The sequence below is a fragment of the Heterocephalus glaber genome, unplaced genomic scaffold, assembly GCF_053883595.1.
Source record: "Heterocephalus glaber isolate CG9 unplaced genomic scaffold, H.glaber_assembly_v1.0 deba00000546, whole genome shotgun sequence".
In the NCBI taxonomy this organism is placed as follows: Eukaryota; Metazoa; Chordata; class Mammalia; order Rodentia; family Bathyergidae; genus Heterocephalus; species Heterocephalus glaber.
In genome coordinates, this window is record NW_028258147.1 from 41,287,354 (window position 1) to 41,306,716 (window position 19,363).

A 19,363-nucleotide genomic window follows, 5' to 3' on the forward strand; every position below is an offset into this window, starting at 1 on the left:
GTTCACAGGGGCAATTTCTGATCAGTTCAAAGCCTTTCTGATCTCAGAACTGTGGACTGGAACTTGAGAGTTCCTTGATTTTCTCTCCTGGCTGCAAGATGGCTGTAGTTCATTCCATATATCAGAGTCACAGTGCTAGGAGCACGGAAGCACGGTCGCTCGGGAGCACATAGATTCTCCCTGTGTTTTCTTCCTTTAGGAGATTCTCTTTCCCAAAATATCTTCTCTTTAAATATTTCTTCTTTATGTCTCATTAGCCAGAGGAGGGTTAGTATGAAGGACTGGTCTCACTTGCCAGAGATCAATAGCTTACTACCGAAAAACCGGAAAAAAGTGGGATTTGGGTATAGGGAAAAAGAAAATGAATTGTTTTGGGCTAAGCAAGAAAATCATCTGTTGTACCAGTCTCATGCATCATGATGTCCCTCATTTTGTTGTTTACAATAAATTCTTGCTCTTAAAACCTTTGAGAACAAGTTGCTGTGACATGTATCACTGGTAAAAAACAGAAATACTAAAATTTCTTAGTATCCATCTTTATTAATTTATATGTAATGCTTCTTTTCCTTATTTTAAGATTCTTGTGCTTGAGTTCATCAGATTTCTTGAATTTCTGTGCTTATTTTCATCAATTTAAAAAAATGTTTGGCCAAGATTTGTTCAAATATTTATTCTGCTCCTCCTAGGAAGGGACTCCAATTTCATTTATATTAAGTCACTCAATGCTGTCATATGGCTCCTTGGGCTCTTTTTATATTTTTGTATTCTCTTTTCCTCTGTTGCAGTTTAGAAAGTTGTTATTATTGTCTTCAATTTTAGTAATCTTTTCTCCTGTAATATCTAATTTCCACTATTCTTATTCAGAATATTTCATTTCACACTATAGTTTTTATTTCAAGAAGTTCAGTATGAGATATTTATTACATCTCCATGGCTCTAGCTAACTTTAAGCATATGGAATATCATTGTAATAACTATTCAGTGTAATTGTAATTCTTGTCAGTTTTGGATTAATTACAGCTGATTGAGTTTTCTCTTTATTATGGATTATATTCTCTGTTCCTTTGTATCCCTGGTAATTTGAGATTGTATGGCAGACACTGGGACTCACCTTACTGAATGATGGGTATTTTTGTATTCCTATAAGTATTTTAGTGTTTTGTCTTGGAATGCAGTTGCATTGAATGAGAGCAATTTGACTCTTTGTGCGTTGTGGTTGAGACTTATTAGGCAGGACCAGAGCAATGTTGACTTTAGGGCAGATAATTCCCCACCTCAGACACAAAATTCTACTGAGCCCTCTACCCTACACCTCATGAATCATGCAGTCTCCTCTCTGCTTCATGGAAAGCAGCACTAGTGTGGGCCCTGTTTGAGCACCAGATTCTGTTTCCTCAGATGTCTGGGGGAGCTCTTCCCCAGCCACAGACAGCCCCCTCACCTGGATGCACTGATCAGTATGCAGCTCAGTTCTCCAGGGTCACCCCCTGCAGACCCTCAGCTCTGTCCTCCTGCCGCTGTACCTTCTGTGGCATCCAGTCCTTTCAACTCTAGAAATCTTCATCTCCCTAAACTCTCAGCTCTATCTCCACAACTTAGGGAGCTTGCTGGGACCCACTTGGGACTCCCCCTTCAATGAATTAAGCTTGAACAGTCACATGATTCACCACATTTGCTTCTCATCTCTTGGGATTCATTACCTTTATCTAGTGAAATGGGAACGGCTCATATATTACGCCACTTTTTTGGCTGTTTTCTGTGAGATAGGAATGTCTTCTCTGTGGCTTCATCTTTCATAGAAGCAGAAGCAGTTGGACCTCTCTTGGTGAAGAATGTCATTTCAAAAACTATCAGTGAACCATTATTTGCAGTTTAGAAAAACCAGTTCCTCATCTCCTTAAAACAGCTACTTCCTGTGAAGGATTTTTCCCCTTTTTTAATGAAATAACTTACATTTACATAATACTTCTACAATTAAAGTTTTCCTGCCTACACATGATTATTACTTAAGTAGGGGAGTAAATTTTTCTCCATCTCCAGTGAGTATTGAGCAAGAGGAAATGATCTTAGCTTACTTGTTACCTCTGAGAGATCCCCAAGGCTCAAAATTGGTTCCAGAAGGCATTGGGAAAATGACATGTGGGCTCTGTGCTTTCACATTCTCCCATACCTGGAGTAACCCACAGTGGCACTGCATCTGGCGTTCTTAACCCAGCCTCATCAATATGTAGACACTGAGTATGACATATTCTCTTCCCTAAGGAAAATCGTACATCTTTTGGGGAGAAGACACATAAATGAATCACTTGGTACTAGGTGGTGTAATACATGCTGTGGGAGAGTAGAGATAAATAGATTTGGGGGTAGATTTGAGGTCTGGAAAAAAAATTGGATTTGGCTTAAGGCCTAAAGGAAAAATCTCAGGTAAGGCTGCTGTTAATCCCAAAGACTATTATTGCAGTGCTAATTAAGGTTACCTGATAATAAGTCCTTCGTGGATAGAATGCATATGCTCTAATCTTAAACACTGAATGCTTCACACAGTGCTAGGCACTTCTTAGATTCTTATCGATCATGACAACTGCTTACAAGGAGCTTCCAAAAAGGATTGTACATTATTCTTCTTGGAAGTCTTTCAAAGTAAAGATGTTCTCCAAAGTACTGCATCTTCAGAATGGAGATCACTCCTAAGTCCATTGGGTCCATGTAAGGTACTTAAAACCAACCAAATTAATCCTCTGCAGAGTGGATCAGCTTCAGAGTGCTGAACATCCCAGTGGTATGGTGAGAACTTAGTACTACTTGCAGATAACACCAACCCTAAGCTGGACTCTCCTAAAAGAATTACCAAACAAAGTAGTATATGATACCTGTCAGCAAGATGACCTCTCATGTGCTTTTCATGCTAGTAGAGGCATAGCAGTATTTCTTACCTGCTCTGTAAACTTCCCTACCACATAGGCCTCCAAGCTCGACTGCAGATCTGAATACCTGGGAGCGTTTTTATCTTTGTTTCAAAATCTCAGTTTCTGGCCTTGCTTTAGATAGATGTCTCAGGGAGTGGGGAGATAAGTGTTGAGAATTTACATTTTGAATAAGCTTCTCAGGTGAGTCTGATGTGCAGCCAAGGGTAAGAACATGATAATGGTCCTGCCCAGGAACATTTAGGGAAAGGAACTAATGCAATACCATGCTAAGGTTCAGATGGTAACATTTTAATTGGTCGTAATTCTCAAGCTTCGATGATAGGGCAGTGCTATGAAACATGCTCTGTAACGTGATCATTTATTTCCCTGATGAAGATGGGATGACTAATTAAAATAGTATTTTAATGTTAAAGTCATTTATGTCTTTTAAGGACTTCAGATGGGAACATGCTTTGGATTTTAAACACTCAGATTCAGTCAACTCTTGCTGTCTTTACCACCCGAGCCCAGATTTACTGGACATGCTTTTCCAAATGAGCCCATAATCCATTTCCTATGATGAACCAGTCAATGAAATGTTAGTTGAGGATCTCCTCTCATCCTGGGAGTGAGGTTGGGTCATTCTCTGGCTGAGAACTGTCCCAGACATCACGAGGTTAGACAGATAAAGGCAGTAAAGGCAGTGAAAGACAGGTGCAAGTTGCGAGCGAGGCAGCATGCCCCTCTGGCCCAGCGGACCTGGGAGCGCAGCCTTCCTGCCCTGAGCCGGAGCTCCAGGCGGCCGCGGTGTCGGCAGACCCCTGCTGGCCTGCTCTGTCACTGCAAGGCTGTGTGTCTGTGTGGGTGCCTGGTGGGGGCCTTGCGCAGGAAAAGCAAGAAAAGGCTTGTGAAGAGTTGAACAGCTTGTCAAGGTATCCTTGTGGGTGTCTGTATTGAAGTGCCACAGTATGAAGGCTTTTTATTAGCAGCTATTTTAGAATGCTGGCACTGAAATGGAACAGTTTCTTCCCTTACATGGCATTTCCAGGCTGGCTTCCTCCCTCACGGTCCTACGACAGTACCAGCCTTTTCATAAGGGGGTGGAGAACATGACGCTGGGATCCTTTGACGGCGAAGGCTGGCTATGTGGCCCACGCCCTCAGCCCTGGAGATAATTTGGTTCATTCACAGGCTGCCGATGACGGAGATATGGCGCGGAGGCTGAGGAGCATCAGAGGCTCGTGCCTCACCTTTGCTCACAGCACAGGAGCCTTGAGGCCTTTGGGAAGATGTGAAGGGAGGAATGTGCCCATGTGAAGGGCATGAGAGGAGCATTTGTGCCAAGGTAACAGTGTAGGGCCGGTGAAGTCCTAGATCTGTGATCTGGCAGCCTGAACCCAGCAGGTGCTCTCACCCTGAGAATCTGTCTTCACACAGGTAGTGAATTTCTCTCTGAAAATTCATTAGACTTCATTGTAGGAGAGATCTGGGACCTCAAAAGGCCCTTATTGATGCTTTACAGGATAGATATTGGGTCTTGGAAGGAAGACTAATGTATTTGGTCTCCTTTTATATCTAGGTTTGATGTGGCTTAACCATCTTTTAATAATAGACACATGGAAAATAATTTCAGAGAAGTAAAATCTATTTCCTGGGGTTCTGTGGCTTATCTCTGAGGCAGAGATGCTATCTGAAGCCCTGTTCTCTAAAGAAAATTCTAGGATCTTCCTTCCAGTGTGCTCTGAGATCACAGCTCTGGCACTGCCTGTGCTCTCCTTGGACAGTGGGGAAGGGCTGCCTGGGGTCTCTGGCCTTCGTGCATGGAGCTGGTATACAGGCCAGGGGCTTACTGAACACCAAAGCTCCACATTTATGTTTGCTGAGTAGCAAACAGGGTACTTTAGATTTCAGAGCCATCATTTTTTAGATGGGGCAAGGGCTTCAGTAATAACCCTCCCATTTGCTCTAAAGGACAGAATTTGACTCTTTCATCTAACCTGGTAGCTCTATAATGTTGGCTCATTGCCAAATCTGGTTAATATGCCAAGGGACATAGACCAGCAGACAACAAACCTGGATTTATCTTCACCTTCAGCAAGCATGCCATGTGCAACTTTGATCAACTTATTTGAGCCTTGCTTTTTCTCCTGCTGAAATGGTGAAGTGTGTTCTGTCTGCTGCTTGGGGCTATCAATGAAGCTACTATGCAAAGTGCAAAGTAGGCATGTGTAATTATTACTACTACTGTTGCCACCATTGATGAGCAAGAATGAAGCAGAATCCTGCCACGTGCACTGGGCTCCATCTTCCATGGGCTGTCTCAGGGAAGTGTCCTTGAATCCAGGGATGGGTCCTCAGGAATGTGAGCTCTATTCAAATCTTGTGGAATAATCCAAAAGTGTCACCATCAGGGCATGTACATTGCTCATCATACTTAACTTCTTACCATGTCTCCTGAATTTATGTCTCAAGTATTTTTCACCACTCTTCAGACACCATTAGCCAACCTTCCCCAGATACAGTGATGTTTGTGAGGTCTTCAGGAATGTCAGAGAACCTACCCAGATCCCTAACTTCCTGCTCTTCAGTACTCTGTGTTTCTAGCACAGTCCTTCAAGGCTGCTTTTGTAGCCACCACTACAAGTGCAATTTAATACCCTTTGAGATGATACTTCCTCTGTCTCTTTGTGGTTGGTCCAGAACTATCATCACTTGGTCACCTTTGCCAGCCACCCTGAGTCCTAACTGTTTGCCTGAGCATGAGATATGTCACAAAGGGGGCACAATAAGCCACACATGTTGCTGAATGAGCTGGAATGTGGATGAAGCTAGACAGATCTCTGCCTCATAGCACTCTGAGGGAGCCTAGGGCCTCTTGCTCCAAGTCACATTTTGAATGCACAAAATAAAACAAAATACATATGGTCATAAAAGGATATGCTTACATAGTAGCAGAGTTAGGAAATGTTAAAATGTGATATACTAACATTTTTGTTTTAACACTAAATATTGAAATCTGGTGGCAGTTCTAATTTCAAAGTGATGAACATAAAAAGATGTTTTGTGATAATCCTAATAACAATAAAGTGACATGAAGGTATCAGATTTCCATACATAATGTCACAGATTCTGCTGATACTACCATGACTTGTTGCCTACTTTAATAATTGAAGTAAATGTTAATTTTTGTTAGAGGTTAGGAAAATTAGAAGTAAACCACATTTATAGAAGCCCCTGTGAATCAAATCTATGGAACCCTTAGGGTCTGTGCATTACAAGTAAAGGCTTCCCACTTCAGAGCATTCCTAATAGCACAAGGATGCTCACTAGGCAGGTGTAATAAAGCCCTACTGACTATTCAGAACATCCAAAGCTAGGAGGTGGGGGTAGGGTAATAGTATAAAGAGCATAGATGCTGAACCAGACTTCCTGGTTTCAAACAGTAGCTCTATCTCTTACCATGTGACCTTGAACAAGCTACCTAACCTCTCAAAATCTGCTTTCTCCAGCTTTTAAATGACTATAATGATAATACTTCCTTAAACAGACATGTTGAGAATTAAGTGACCTTAAGCAATGCCTACCTCATAGTGGGCACTTTGTCAGCTATCATTATTATAATTCTATAAGAACATATAAAGAAGTCATCTCAGAAATCAATAGCATCAGTGAGAACCATCACTGGGAAGGGCAGTATTGAGCAGGGCATACACACCTAATGTTTGATTGGCTGTAAGTTCATCCCACATTTCTCCACCTCTCAAGGATATTGCAAGAGACTTGCTGAGAGCCTTGCTTAGATCAATACACTCCCTGCTGAAGGCCACCCTGTGTCCTATTAAACAAACTTGCCTATAAGGAATTGGATGATCACTAGCCACAACTTCATCCTGCTGAACCTGTGCTTGCTCCGGGCTCTCACTGCTTTTTTTTTCCTAGGTGTTCTGAAACCATCTTTATGCAGTTAGGGATAAGTCCAGTTTGGATCAAAGGTCAAGCTTAGTTATCAACTGTTTCTGAATCCCACTTTCTCACTTCCTTTAAAAAAAAATCCATCAGTCATCATCCACCTGACCCACTGTGTATACTTCGTCCTTGCCCCTTGTACCTGCTGTTTGCATCAACAGAAAGCTCACAGCACTCAGGCAAAAGGCTGCTTGTTACTCAGCTATGGATGCAGACATATATTCTTTTAAATCAACTAGAGCTTTCCATTTAAAGAGTAATTTTACCATATTTGTTCTATCTCCTCTAGATTTCAGATAGTTCTTTTTAAGGGACAAAAGAGAATCAAAATAGGAATTAAATAGATAATTACATGACAAATATTGCTGAGCATGAGCACTTTCTGGATTAAACACTAGGGGGGAAAGTGAACAAAAATGGATATGTCTCAGCCTCTAGGAGCTACGATCTAGCTGGAGGGCCAGACATTTATCAGATAATCTCACAAATATATATCAAATGAAAACAATGTTAAGTGGCATGGAGCAAAGATCCCAGTGGCTATAGATACCTAAAACTGGGAAATCTGACCTGTTGTGAGAGTTCTGGGGAGACTGAGGAAGTCATCTTTGAGTTGAATCTTGCAGGTTGAGCTGACCAGCTTAGAAGATGAGAACAGTTGCCTTCAGGCAAAGGTAACAATGGGTAGCAAGAGAGGGTGGCAGGAGAAGCAGAGTATGATGAAGGGAATGTGAGATAGCAAAGTGCTGGGACAGAGTATTTGGGGCAAAATCCACCTGTAAAAGGAGAAAGACACATGATCCCTTAGCACCTTGTCACTCTTGCTGAAGCCTTCTTTACTATCGTGAAAGCAATGTGATGTCACTAAGAGCTTTAAGAAAGATGTGAAGTTTTGAAACTCTGGGTGGCCATAGTGGCTGTAAGCAGATGGGCTAAAGAGTTCTTGCAGAAGCTCAGGAAGGAGACAATGATATAGTAGATGAATATGACCACAGTGAAGACAACAAAGTGAAAGAATTTACCAGCTATTTAGGAAACAAAGTTGCAGGATCTGGCAATGGGTTAAACATTGAAAAAAGCACAATAGAGGGAGATATCAAAGATGTGAAAGAGATTTCTGACCATATGCCTGAGTAGTCGCCTATTATTCTATGGCCTGAATTTGCAATGAGTTAGCATATCAGGAATTTAGTTGGGTGAATATTAAACTTACGGTGGTTTAAAGATGTTTATACTTCAAGGGTGTCTTTAATAAGAAAGAAAATATTCAGAAGAGTGTGACTAAGAAGTCTGTTACCATGCCATAGGCAGTAGAGCTGAGTGAAATGGGGAGATTGGGGTAGGAGAAAGGAAGACATAAGTGTGAATACAATAGCTGTCTTCTGCCACACAGATGAGGACTACGGTTCCAGAAACCAGAACTGGGGTTGCAGATTTGACGCAATGTAAAGAGAAACTGTCTAAGAATGAGAGCTGTGGTGTGGGCTGCTTTGCCAAGAAATACATTCCTTGTCACTGAAGGGAAATGTCTAAATATGGGCTTTCCATGATGCTATAGAAAGGACTTGGTGTTTTATAAATTGTCTTTCATGGAACCTAGTGCTTCTTTGAAGGGACTTCAGTGATTGGTTCTGTAAATGATTCAATCTTATCTGCTTATGTGTATTATAATCATTGAGGCAACCACTAATATTAAGTGCACTGTAAACAATAAAAACGAATGAAAACCAACATGCTCAGATATGTTATACATACAATTTTAACACATTGGTGTCTTAGTTATTTTTCTCATTGCTGAGACAAAATGCCCAACACCCAGAGTTAAGGGAGGAAAGGTTTGTTTGACTCACAGTTTGTAAAGATTTCAGTCCATAATCAGCTGGCTCTAAGGCAGGGTAAAAAGACAGATAGGCATAGTAGAGGAGAAACAGTTCATGGTGGGCAGAAGGTTGCAAAGCAAGCCCTTTTCTGTCCCTTATATTGAATCCAGGATTAAGGTGGTGCCAAACCAACCAGTGGACTGATTTAGAAATCACCTACCCTTAATCCTAGCATTGCATCATGAATCAGTGATACACTCCAAATTCAGACACCTCTGAAAAAGCCCCACCTATGACTGCATGAAGCTTTGGGGGGACATCTAGACACAAGCCAAAGCATTGAGCAACAATAAACCTCTGATGTATTTTTTTGGTTTAGTTTTCATACTGCATAAATGTTATGAATTTGAAATTTTAGAAACCAATTCATATTAATACAATGCACTTTTATTTTCTTTTGTTGAGGGGTTCTACTTTAAGATTGTATGTGATTTATATAACTTCTAAAGACCCTCATAATGCAAAAATTCCACAAGCTTTAATCTGACAATCGAAATAAGCTACCACATTCTCATTTCTATAAATTTATTTTAGCCTAGACAGGATATGACCAGAACTTGGTTCTCTGTGCACAAGGAAGTATGAATCACTCTGCTTCCACAAACTATGGTTCCAGTTGTGCTCTCCAAACAGCCCTCATTTCATGTTCTCCTTGCTTCTTTCAAACTTGCCAAGCTTCATAGAAGCTTTCAAGGGCATTGATTATATCTGCATGGACTACTCTAAACAGTGTGAAGCAGAATATCTCATTGTATTTATGATATAGGTATTTAAGTAGCTCAAGGACTATGCCCAACTGTTTTCCCATGTCTCAGTAAAGAGAACTCCTCAATTGTTCATGGCTTTGAAGCACAACTGACTGTAAGTAATTAAGTGGCAATAGTTAAGAGAAAAATTGGATAATGGTAAACAGAACAAGGAAACCTAGAGAACGTTTGATTTGCTCTATTACCAGATGACTACTTCACTATTCTCCCAGCTATCAGCCAAACCCAACTTAGCCACAGAGAGAACATTCACCCAAGGTCACATTTGGCCAGAACAGTCTCTCCTAGTTGCTCATTCAGCCCTGGAACACTCGTGCATCCTCAAATCCTCCTGCTGAAATGCACAGTAATATGGCGGTCTCGTGCAGCCTCTTCCTTCTCAAATGAGAAACATAGCTATGCTGCTCACAAGTGTGATACTCCTATTATTAAAGTTGATCTTATCCAAAAGACCAAGAAGTGATGATACTCCTATTATTGATAAGGTCAACCACCTGTGGTCACATGAACCCAAAGTACAGCAGTAGGGATTTTTGTGCATGAAGTATCATCCAGGAGACCTGCACATGGTCAGAGCAAACATGAACACCCTGGGTCTCAGCTTGTGGCCTTGATGGTTTAATAAAGGCAGTGTTTATGGGGTCAGATGACTTACAAAGTCCTTTCAACTCCAAAATTCTAAGCTTTATTATGGGTTCTACTGAATTAAATAAAAATCTTTTACTGACCAAGAAGACTGAAGATCAATTATTAGAAAATTTATAAAGGAAGGAAGGAATGAAGGAAGGAAGGAAGGAAGGAGAGAAAGAAAGAAAGAAAGAAAGAAAGAAAAAGAAAGAAAGAAAGAAAGAAAGAAAGAAGAGAGAAAGGAAACAAAGCTACAATTATGTTCCATTGCAGATAGAAATTTTTTCCTTAATGATATTTTTAAAAATTTATTTCTCTGTCTTCTGCTCATAATTAACTCCCTTGAATAATCCAGAATTTTCTTTGGATGCATTTTATCTCCTCGTCTTACAAGGAAGAGGATTAGATAGTGTTATCTTCTTCCATCTTTCCCCTTTCAGAGTAATAACCATATATTAGTCAAAGAATTTTATTTACTAGCCACGTTTTCACGAGTTTGTTTCTCCTCCAGGTGTATGTGCATCTGTACATACATAAAGTGACAAAGGAAGGAAAGAGTATCTATCACCAATTACATCCTTCTACTAGCAGGTCAGCCCCCTATTATGTTGCATATCAGCGTAGCCTGTATATACCCAGGCCTCTCCTCCTGGCAGATGTCCCAGCATGTAAAGCTGGTGGATGAACTGATGTGAACACAACCGTAAAATGGTCTTCATCAGATAGTACACCTAAGGGTACATGCCTGGTGCTCCTCATAGTCGTCAAAGTTAAGTATTGTCAATGTAATTTTCCAAGATCTTAGTTTTATAGATGGTAATTTAGAGCTACTGAAGATTAAAGGTTTTGCCCATTGTAGAGGTATGTAGCCCAAGAGTTTCCTTTGCTACTCTGAAGCATAAAGCAAGAAGGACTTCAGTCTTACCACTCTCCACATCTCACTTATAAGAGAATCATCGCCTTTGTTATCCCAGCGTAGGGATGGAGGAGGGTGGAGGAAGAAATACTTGGGGCCGGAATACTGCAGTTTGGAATAGTGATTCTTCCATATTCCAACCCAGGTCCATTTCTCAAATGATTTCAAAAACAGTCCCTCTTCCCTTGGTTTCCACCTCCTAAGATCAACTAAGAACATCCAGATGAGGTTTCTGTCTGCTGCTCTTTCTGTGTCCCCACTGGCTTCCCCTCTCCCTAGGTGGATGCAAGGAGCTTGCTGGCAGTTTGTGGGTTAAGGGCAGTGGGCCTAGACATCCTCTGGGTGTGGCGCCTGTCCAGGAAAAAAAGCTACAAAAGGAAAGAACAGTGTGGGAAAAAAATGCCCACTTGAATAAGATCAGAATGTTCTGAGCCCTGTCCTGGTGCCGCCTGGGGCTGCAACTTGGCAGTGCCCAGTGGCACTTACCACCCCAGGCAGCTCCAGAAGCACCTTGGAAGGGGCACCTCCCCCAGGGGGGTGTGTGCAGGCCACCCAGGGGCAGTTCTCAGAGGAAGGAAGGTCCCTTTGAGGAGTAGTCAGTAAGACATTCTCACCCCAGCACTCAGGAGAAGTAAGACTTTTTTTTCTTCTTCTTCTTTCCCAAAATGCAAATAGCCTCTGTCCTTGGAATAGGGAAGTGGGTTGCCAGGCAATCATTTCTAAACAAGCACTCCCCCGAGCCCCCTTTTCCTGACCCCTACACAATGAAGACTTTTCAGCAAATGGAACCAAGATGGAGAAGAAGACATGGTAAAAATAAAAATGGAATCAGAGATTACAGAAGGTCTGATTTAAAGAGTATGGGAAGGAAAATGTAACACTAAGAGGTTTTGCTCTAGGCAGACTACAGAGGGCTTCCTTTTTATCCTCACATTGGCATTGTCATGAGCCAAATTAAATGCACAGCACAGCAGCTACTGCCCATGCTGGCCCCTGGGTGGTACTGGGTGACCCTAAGGAAGTGACATCATTAATGGTTAACTGGGAGGTCTTGGGTCTGGGTGTCCCCATGAAGCAAGGCTTGGAATTATCGTCAAATTTTTTAAATACCCTTTTTGGCAATTCCCATGTTTTGTTAGATCCTGTCAGTGTCTTGGATTACAAGACCTTGAAACTGTGTGATAGAAACAGATTTGGATATAGGATTATTGGTAAAGGTGAGATTTCAGGGAAAACACAAAGGATAACACAGGACCTTCCTCCACTTTGATCTGAAAGAGGAGAGGCAATTATCCAGAAAGGGTGGTCTGACAAGAGCTGTGCCTTTTGGTAGAAGGTTGCACCCAGCCTGTGAGGATACTCTACCCAGATCCTGCTGGCAGCATGGTGGAGAGCCACAGGACAAGATCACTGAACCACACAGTAGTGTAGCTCAGACTGCTGTAACAAAATGCCCTACACTGTATGGCTTTAACTAACAGAAATTTATTTTTTTTTATTTTTTTGTTTTCTTGGTACCAGGGATCAAACTTGAGACCTTGTACTTGTAAGGCAGGCAGAGGCAGAAATTTATTTTCTCACGGTTTGGGGACTGGAAGTCTGAGATCAGGGTGCTGGCACAGTTGAGTTTCTGGTGAGAGCTCTCTGCCTAGCTTGCAGATGGCCACAATCACATTGTGTGCTCACAAGGCAGAGAAAATCTCTGGTGGCTTTTTCTCACTTTTAAGGACACTGATTCTATCGGATCAGGCTTCACCCTATGCCCTTATTTAATTGTAATCACTTCCTTAAAGGCTCTGTCTGCTAAACGGTTATGTGGGGCTTCAATATATGAACTTGCCATGAACATAATTTAGTCAGTGGCACCGGGTGACAGTTCAGAGGAGATACTGAAAGACTGTAGTGCTGAAAGCCTAAGAGAATCAGAATATCTCACTGAGAAACTTACTGAAAGATTTTAATTCATACATTTTTGCATGGCCTAATATTATCCTTCCTTCCTTGTTCAGCTAACTAAAACATTGAGAGATCAGGTGACTGTCCAGACAATAAGTGTGAAACACACAGGCTAGGTAAACTGCCTTGACAGAAGTGTTAAGACCACTGTTGCAAAAGAACAATGTACATGGCCTGAGAACTCTGCTATTAACTTGCAGAGTTCCTTTGGCTTTTGTGCATTTTAAATATTCTCATCATAGGAGTAATGGTATAAAGACATATTTTTTAATTCTAAGAGGAAAATTTTGAAATTCTAAGAGCAAAATTAAATCATCCCTAAACCCATGTGATTGCAATTTGTGCATCTGTATATCCTATTCTGTCATAGTTGTTATGTAGATAGAAAGGTAGATAGATGCATATATATCATTTTTTATAGTAGTTATGTTCGATAAAGTTGCTGCAAACATTGAATTAACAAATACTGACCCTCTGTTCCTAGTGGAAATACAGGGTTAAGTTCCTATAAATGCTGGTCACATCTTCATCAATTGATCAGTACATAAACTTCATTTTATATGTGTTTTTGCTTGAAGATATTTAATATAAGATGCCCCCTAACTTATGGTAATCCCACTAGTCATTTTTCAACTACACAGTGGTACAAAAGTGACATACATTCAGTAGAAACCACACTTCAGATTTTGAATCTCGATCTTTTCTCAGGTTAGAGAAGTACAGTGTGATCCTCTTGTGACACTAGTCAGTGGCAGCAAGTCATAGCTCTCAGTCAGCTATGTGATCACAGGGGTTCTCTACAGCTTCCTGTGTGGTTAAGCCAGGATGGTCAGTTGTGTAGAATGCAACCTACAATATGTTCAACTTACAATCAGTGTACAGAGACTTAACCTCATTGTAAGTTAAAGAGCATCTATACAGTGTTGATTTATTAACACAGAATGCAGGGCCAACAGTTTGAATATACAGCTCATGCCAGGATAAAGTTTACTTAGCACACATTTTTTTCTCCTAAGGCACATCTTTGGCTTAGAGACACAAAACAATACTTCAGCACTATGAGTAAAGACCATGTTAAACAGCTACATCACCAACATAAAAACCCCCACAAAAGTGAAGAAACATGGTGCTAAGTAGCCCTTGAAAAAAAGATGCATATTTACAGTATAAAAGCATAAATAAGAGGGAAGAAGGTCACCTATTTTGACCTTCACTGGAAATTGCAACTAGGACAACTCAAAATTTTCACTACTTTGTTCATGATAGTGAATCACTTTGAAAACACCATGAATATTAATTTCGGCATTATAAGTAAATTTTAAGTAGGCAAATTTGCAAATACTCTATACACATATATGTGCACATACATTATATTCTACTCATCTTGAATTTACCACTTTCATTCAGTTATTGTGCCTGCTCATTTATGATAAATATTTCTCTTGTTATAATTAATGATCATATTTTGATGGCTAATATCTCACCTAGTTAACTTACCATAATTGATCTAATTATTCCCTATTTAATTTTTTAGTTTTTCTGTTTCTTAAATAACTTTGCAGAGGACATGATATATAGGCCTTTTTCTTCTATTAAATTAATTACAGGCTTGAGGAATATGAACGTGATCATGTCTCAATCTATATTGTCATCTTGCCTTAAGACAGTAGCATAAGATATATCAGTATATGAATATTATCACTTAGCAGTTCCTGGTGTCTCAGTTGTATCTCACCCTGATAAGATTGCTGAATGAAGTTTTTATAAATTCATAAGTAAGATCCTGTCCTCCAGGTATGAGTCTGCATTCCCTTGGTCATCAGTGCCTGTTCTCTACCCTCTGACTTTTGCTAGGGTCCCCTCAGGCCAAGGCAGGAAACCCATGGCCAAAGTGGTCCAGCTCCCCATCCCAATATGAAGGATAGAAGCTGAATGTAAACATCACATCTGCACTGGGGTGCCCCATGTGGGGCTTGGGTAGTGTCTCCAAAATAGGGCATCCATGCTTGGATGCTAAAGGTCAGCCTCACAATAAAAGTAAATGAAGCATCTGGGGACACAAAAGCAAGCTTAGTGGGTCCTCCCAAGGCTTGAAGGGTGTGTCCTGAAAGAGGGTAGAGAGTCAAATAAACACCTCAGTTGCCCACGCCAAGTTTTACATAGGTTTAGATGCCTTCATGGAACGACAGGTCTGTCAAAAGGGGTTAGAAAGAACAAATGGCACAATCTACCGTTTCCAATGTTGGTAACTTTCTTATTTTATTTAGATTTTCTGCCAGTGTGCTTTCAACATTTAACATTTGAAGCCTTGACTTTTTTCTTCTAAGTGAATAATGTCTTAAAAATATAGATAGATGTGTCCGGGGATTTAGCTCAGTGGCACCACCCCTGCCTGGCAAGTGCAAGGTCCTGAGTTCAATCCCCAGTACAAAAAAACCTTATATATATATATATATATATATATGGTTGATAATTGTGTGTGCAGTTGCTCTTGTATATGTAATTGAGCAAATAATTTTCCTAGTCCATTGTTTTCCACATTATTTTGGAAACAAAATATAATTTCTTTAACTTATGGCTCACACTTTATAACATAGTAATTGATATTTGTTGAGTCTTTTATTGTCTTTCAAATTGTGAAAGTGTGGTACTCCATGTCCTTTTTCTCCCTAAGTAGAATTGAATTTTTAAAAAATAACATTTTTTTAGCCATTATGTCCACAACATAAAAAGGAAGGAGTTTTAGAGGTAGAATTTATTTTGAATTACTTAGAAACCTCTAAAATGATAGTCTTTTAGTTTTTATTGATTAGTCTGAAGGTAAGTCTATGTAAACTAAATAATTAAATTTGCTTAGTCAAAAAAGTAGATAATTCAGTTGGGAAGCAGGGTGCCAATCCAGTTGACTGATTGGTAGCCACATGGAATAGCTAACCAAGGGACTTAATTTTTGAGTTTTTATTCAGCACCTTTGTTACTTACTGGATAGGCATTCTGAATAGGAAAAAAATGTAACTGTTTAGGAATGTTCTGAAGGCTTCATTCTTACATGCACTATCATCTTCTGATGTTATTGGGCTGAAGTATGTACTCTACACCCCAATTGAACAATGGCTCAGTATTCTATGTCAGTATTAGAGGTTTGGAATTAGAGAGGAGCTTGGCGACCTTTAAACAAGATTGCCTTCAGGAAACTCATCCACTGCCTCACCTCCAAGGACACAGCTTAAGTTATCTGGGTGGCTCTTAATAACTGAGAACTAGCAGAGCAGAATTGAGCAGGATTTTTTCTTCCCAGGACCTTGACTCTAAATTATCAGTGGTCCTGATAAGAAAACAGAACTCTTAGCTTTCTTGTGTCACTCAGGAGCTTGTGGCCACACCAGGACCTCCTGACCCCTGGACCATACATCTGCCCTAGATTTCCAGTGATTCTGTGGTCCACTGGAGGTATCAGTCTAAATCCACGTAATGGTTAAGCGCCTCTTTCTTCTATAAGCAAACACCATCATCATAAAGATCCTTGTGCTTTTCTAAGGCACACCTTATCTCCCTTGTACCAACATCTTCATGTAGGTTTATTTTGGTCCCCTCTCTCCTCTTACCTACAAACCCATGTGTAATGAAATAATCACACTTTTGTTCACATTCCATAAATTTCATATACATGGTAACTGATATTTTTCCAGCTCATGGAATATCTATTGTTTGATAGTCATATGATCATTCTTGTTAAAGAAAGTAATTTATATGATTTGATTTAAAAATAGTTTCAAAGATATGATGTAACTGAAGTTAATCTCCACTCCAAAAAGGTATGTTGGATATATGATTATTTATCAAAGGGGATGGGCAAAATGTAGCTCAGCAGATTACATGGATTTTCTCCCAGTGGATCAATGGTTGATTCTTTTTCTCATCTCTCTCCCCCCATTTTATTCCTGCTGGGTAAAACAAGGAAGAGTACTTAATATTCTAACCTTTCTGAATTAAGTCTTGGTAGTGAGGTCATTTTGCAGATGCATGAGCTGAGGAAAAAAGGCTTCTTAAATGTCCCCATTTCTAGTTTTAAAATTACTACCTACTCACTTTTTCACAGTATCTTATACCAAATTGCTGCCTTGTAAGCTTGTAATCCATTCTGTTCCTATAGTAACCTGAAATTTAATGACCTCAAATAAGATTGATGGAGAGAAGGTAACATAAAGTGGGATATGTAACTACTTCAAGTCAGCCCCTGTAGTGGGACTGATCAAATGGCTATTCAATCCCAAATTTAGAGTAGTAAAAAAAAAAATTCCCTAAGCTACAGAGGCCTGGATCCCACTGAAAGTGAGTATTTTTATGATCTTTCTCTATAAAAATTCAGATTTTCACTGTCAGGTGCAGCAAAAGTGGTTATTTTAACATCTCCTTTCCCAAATCACATGATTTGAGTGAAGAGATGTGATGGCCATTATCTTAAATGTGAAGGTCTATGGTGAAGAGAGGGGTTATTTGGCCTTATTTGGGTTGAAATAATAGGTGAGCTCATCTGCGCTCACTAGAGGAAGACCTGTCTGACACTTATATTTATTGAAGAGGCATGGGACCATAGACATAGAAGTCTGGGTTTGGAATCAGGCAGGTGTAGATTTGAATTCCAGCTTTCTCCTAGCTACCATGCAGTATTAGAGATGTTGACTCTTTTTGTAGAGCATTGGCTTCGCCATATATAAAATTGTGCATTAGGAGATGCAGCTTGGTGCTAGAATACTTGCCTCATGTGCCTGAAGCCATGGGCTCCCTCCCCAGCATCACACACATGAAATTGTATCTTGGGAGTTTTGTGAGGCTTAAGTGAGGTAATTAAGTGACACTTAGCCTCTGTCTAGGGTAGGGGTTCTCAGTCTTTGGCATACATAAGGATCACCTGGAAGTCCCCCCAGAACAGACTACCAGGACACAGTCTCACAGTTTCTGGCTCAGTAGCTGGGGTTGGGGTGTCCTAGAATGCACAGTTTTATCAAGTTTATGGAAACTGAGATCAATGACAATGACCTCAAAGACATACTGTGAACTACCACTGTTTAAGACACAATATATTTACAGCATGTTCTCAGATTTTAAAAAATTGAACCATAATTCATGAATTTTTTGTTCAAACTAGAAAGAGCTTGCTCTTGGGATTCAAGATTCCAGGTTCCTGTCTGATCTTGGCCACAAATTCATTGCATTGTTAGAGAAAAGTCTTGTAACCTCTGTATTGCATTTATTGATGATTTCTTCTTGCACCTTCAGCAAACTTTTGTGAAGATTGAATGGAAGAATTTGTGTTAAAAAAACTTTAAATGGGAGCCAGGGATTTAGCTCAGTGGTTCTGCTGCCTGCCTCATAAGCATAAGGTCCTGAGTTTGATCCCTGTTATCAAAAAAACCAAAAAACAACAACAAAAAAAACTTTAAATGGTATTAATGCATCAAACAGTAAAATAGAAAAGTTGCTGCGATCATTAGACTGTGATCATGACTTTAGCTTCCTGTCATAGAAATGCTCTTGACTAATTAACAATACAAAACTGGGTCCCCTTAGGTAAGTGATTTAAAAATCACTTACCTGTCCTGCAAGGGTGCAACTGTCTTATTAATGTATTTTTTATTCTGATAAATCAGACACACAGAAATAGCTAGTCAGATGTTAGTCGGTCTCTTAACAATATTCAAAGTTCCCTTTTCCATGATGGAAATGAAATGAAGTTGCCCTTTCTGATGCCCTGTACTTTGTATCTGTATTTGAAGGAGGTATGATAGCAAGCTATTGTGGCCAATATGAAAACAGACTCCTCTAAGCACTGTACGGTAGTTATTAATTCATGAAATCAACCCAACTCCATAACTCCATGGGCTCCACTGCAAAGGTAAAGAAGTGCTGTCCACATTCATTGGTCAATGTTGGAATCTAGGATTTCAGCCTGCATAGTATTCACTACACAGACCAAGATCTTAATCATCCTTCTGTAAAAAAGCCAACTGCTTCCCTTCCAACTATATCACTGACGTATCAAGAACAGTACCTACCCACTGATTCATCTTTGTTCTCACTGTTAATATAAATATGGAAAATGTTATTGTGGATTCTTTCTGAAGAATGAAATGAACCCTCATTGAATTGAGGAAGCATAATTTGAAATAGGTTCAGGATTTTAAGATGCAAGATTTATTTGCATGGAGGTACTATTTTTGCCAGCATTGGTATGGGCAAAAAGCATGTCCATTAATTCAACCCACATTTATTAGCGCACTGGGTTAAGACCAGGACAACGCACCTTCAAAAAGCACACGGTGTGACAAGTGTCATAGTTAGAGG

The 19,363-nt window shown here is 40.1% G+C and overlaps 1 protein-coding gene across 3 annotated transcripts in view; it reads left to right on the plus strand.

Moving 5' to 3' along the window:
* The window catches only part of Ntrk2 (neurotrophic receptor tyrosine kinase 2), a 346,345-nt gene that overhangs the window by 294,508 nt on the left and 32,474 nt on the right, over nt 1-19,363 (plus strand). The window lies entirely within an intron of this gene.